This window comes from Callorhinchus milii, unplaced genomic scaffold (assembly GCF_018977255.1).
Source record: "Callorhinchus milii isolate IMCB2004 unplaced genomic scaffold, IMCB_Cmil_1.0 Scaffold3, whole genome shotgun sequence".
Taxonomy (NCBI): Eukaryota; Metazoa; Chordata; class Chondrichthyes; order Chimaeriformes; family Callorhinchidae; genus Callorhinchus; species Callorhinchus milii.
In genome coordinates this window covers 61,525,360-61,529,127 of record NW_024704744.1, presented here as the reverse complement: position 1 = coordinate 61,529,127, position 3,768 = coordinate 61,525,360, and positions in this window count along the sequence as shown.

Genomic DNA, 3,768 nt, shown 5'->3' with positions numbered 1-3,768 from the left:
AAAAGAAAAATGGGCCAAGGCATTCAGGGTTTTACGCTCATGAAAGGTGAGGGATGTTAGTGGCAAGCAATGGAGTCCTTTGTGGGGTCCTATAGTGTATTGGTTAGATCACTCGCCTGGCAAGGGAGAGGACCTGAGTTTGATTCCCAGGCAGGGCAAAACTTTAGGCAAGTTTCCTTACTCCACACGTGGATCGCTTTCCAGGGGTAATAATCCATTCAAAAACATTAAATAAATTTAAGAAATTGATCACTCAATCCACGACTGTTTGTGGGACATTGCTGTGCACAATTAACTTCACTCTTAATTTCCAGACAGCTATTTTTAAGAACCGAGGAAACCTGCCTTTCAAATACAGACAAATGAAGAATTTTTCACAATTTTGCGCCATCTTAAATCTTAAGATAAAATGATCCTACTGCAGACTACACCCAGGCCTCAGGGCTTAATCTGACCATTAATAAGCACATGCCAGCAAGGTGAGAGATATTACTGACCAGCAGAATTTGACCTCCCTCATGTCAGGTTCAAGATAACTCCCAGATCAGATAAACCATGCCCACAACTCTGTGCTCTTTCTGTAGTCTCTGAACAGTACTTCTCACTGCACCAGTGTCCTTCTCCACAGGCACTGCTCTCTGAATGAGACTGATAATTCAGCGATAGTTTTGGGGTCTGTACCCACATGTATTGGAGCGAACGTAAGCCAATCTCACCTCAATCACAAGCTCACCCAAACTCACTTCATGTTGGATATTTACAGAGAGGCGGCTTTCATCCTACTTGTTTAGGCTGCATTGGAACCCAGGTTGTACGGGTGAGAGTTCAGTTTATTAATTCACTACACCATCCAGTCTCCTGCTAAGTTAACTTTTAAAAAAAGCTTGATTTTGGAGAAATATGGTTATAACAACAAGATCCGAAGTTTGCAGCCTGGCTTAGTTGATAGCATTCATTCCGAGTCAGAAGGTTGTTCGCATATTAGGATGTTTAGCTGGAGTGTCTAGGCAGACACTCCAACGGTGGGGGAATATTGCATTGTCAGAGGTGCATCATTTGGATGAGACATTAAACTGAGGTCCCATCTGCCTATTAAAGTGGATATTAAATATTGGCCCAGTTTTGCTTGTTTTTCTCTCTCCTGCTGTTCTGGTTTTGAAAAGTTATTCTGCTCAGGCCGTCCATTCCTATATGTTATGATAAAGTGATGTAGCTGTGTATTTATCTATGTCACCTTGTGATTTTAAACCTACAGTATTTAACAATTTTGATTTTTAAACCATACAATGTTTTTTTCCTGTTAACTAGGAAATATGTGTCACTCTTAAAGGGCTGGATGGTGCAGTGAGTAGCAATGACATTATTTCTGAATCGCCCAAAAATGTGTTAAACATTTAAAACTAATAAATATTTGCTTCTGATTTTCAGGTTTTGTGCACTAAAAGCACACAAAGTGCATCGGTGTGCTTTTCTTTTAAAGCATTAGGTTCCCCTGGGATATATTTGTTAATAGAGGCAATAACAGGACCAGTCCATATTGCCCAGCCGATTTCTATCAACATGTAAAACAACTATTGGGATCACACTCTCGTGGCATGGTTCTCATTAAAAAGTAATATGGTTCAGAAGCAGTAGAATAAATCAATTGATTGTGTAGTTTATATTGATCAACCGTTTTTGCCTCTAGAGATTTTTGTCCCAAATCCTTTGTCTTTGACAGCAACAAACGACTTATCCACAGTTTTACAAAGTGAGCCAGCTGTAAAATAAATGATGTGCATCTTGTGGTTAAGCAATGCATATGAAATGGCAGGATTTTCCGGGAGGCACAAGATTAACACAATAAAAGGTCGGCCTCTAATTCATAAACTGTAAGATCACAGTTCAACCCGCCTGTAACCTGAGCTCCACTGAATCCAATGACTGAAGTTGCACATGTGGTCAGTCTGACAGCCTTCAAACCGATAGGTCTGAAATTCAGTCCACTTTTAGCGTTAACATCATTTTGTCTTAAAATGTAGATCTCGCAGAATTGCAGAAGATTCTTAAATTTGGCCTTAATTTGAGAGAAGGATTTCTGTGGTTCTTAGCAAATTAAGGCTAAAATTAAGAATTTTATATTAGGAGTAGAGATTAAATTGTAATAAGTGCTTTGAGATGCTACCTCACATGAAGGGCACTATATAAATGCAATTTGTTGTAAAATTTTCAGGTGGTACATGTTTGCATTTGCTCTGATTCAGATTGCTGATGCCTAAAATAATTCTTACACACGCTGTATTATATATGTTTGTTGACCAGTTCAACAGAGAAACATTTGAAGACTTCCTATTGGAGAGAAAACTCTAGAGAGGTAAAATGATCACATTCAGGTGAAAGCAGTCTGACAGTGGACTCATTTAAAAAGCAGCTCTATACTATGATGAGGGAATGGTAGGATGATGCGATGGATGCGCCGAAGAGTGTTCTTCAACCAGACCAATCTTGCGATCTTGGCAATTAATCGGGAACAGCTCAACTATAATATGACATATAATAATAATCACATCAGAAAGCACTTCACAGAGGTTTCTGTAACATGTAGGTGACTATGTATGTGTAGGCAAACTCAGCAGCCAATTCCCACAAATAGCCATGAGGTGAATGACCAATTGTCATTGTTGGCCAAGAATCCAGAAGAAACTCCTCTCTCTTTTCAAATAAGGCATGGGTTCTTTAACATCCCTCTGAACAGACAGACAAGACCTCAGTTTAGTATCAAACCCAAAGGATGGCACCTCTGAAAACAGCACTCCCCCAACACTAGAGTATCGACCTAGCCCATTAAGCGCTTTAAGACATCTCAACAACGTGATAAGACTCTATATTAAATGCAAAGATTATTATGAGTTGACAGTCCCCAAAAGAGAACTTGACCCCACAACCTTCTGTCTCAGAGACAAGAGTGCTACCAATTGAGCCAAGATGTACGCATCTGAAGAAGAAAAAATGTTGACTCTTTATTTAGATGTTTCTCAGTTTTGATGAAGAATTTTACTAAAAAAAAAGTGTTTTCTCTTTTCAGAAGCCGATTAATCTCCTTTGGATTTCCAACATTTCTGGTTTCTAGGTTTAATAGTATAGTAATTGGTTGCAGACATTACTAACCAGACAACCTAAGGTCCCAGTGATCCAGATACCTGCCAACTAATATGGTGCTAAGTAGTTGTATCTGCTTAGAATCCTAGATTCAATAAAATTGACAGTGCAGAAGAAGTGTATTTGGACCATTGAGTGTGCACTGACTCTCAAGCAAGCTGTCTTTCCCTATCCCGAACCCCACATTCATTGATCGCTGGACTGATAAATAGTTTTGGGGTTCCTTTACTTCACCAAAGAATGAATTCAATTTTCTCCTCTCCCAATTAAACAAACCAAACTTAAACAAAATTGTTTCTGTAAAATTGCCAGGCTATTGTAATACAATGCAGACCAGAAGAATGGATAACCTATAAGTAGGTGAAAATTTTCAACATAATGCTGCTTATAATTCATCCATTCTGATGACAGAACATTGGGAGTTAAGACTTCCCGGCAATGGTGCGGTTCAATGGTTACAACAGCATTAGCACATCGATTAGTTTGCACTGCAAATGAATAGTTTGAAGCTTAAGGCAATGCACTTGGACTACTGCCAACACATCTGGCTAACAGTATCAAGATATGTAGGAATGGTATCAAGATGGATATGTTCATAAGCTTTCGCCGCACTTCATATGATTAATATGC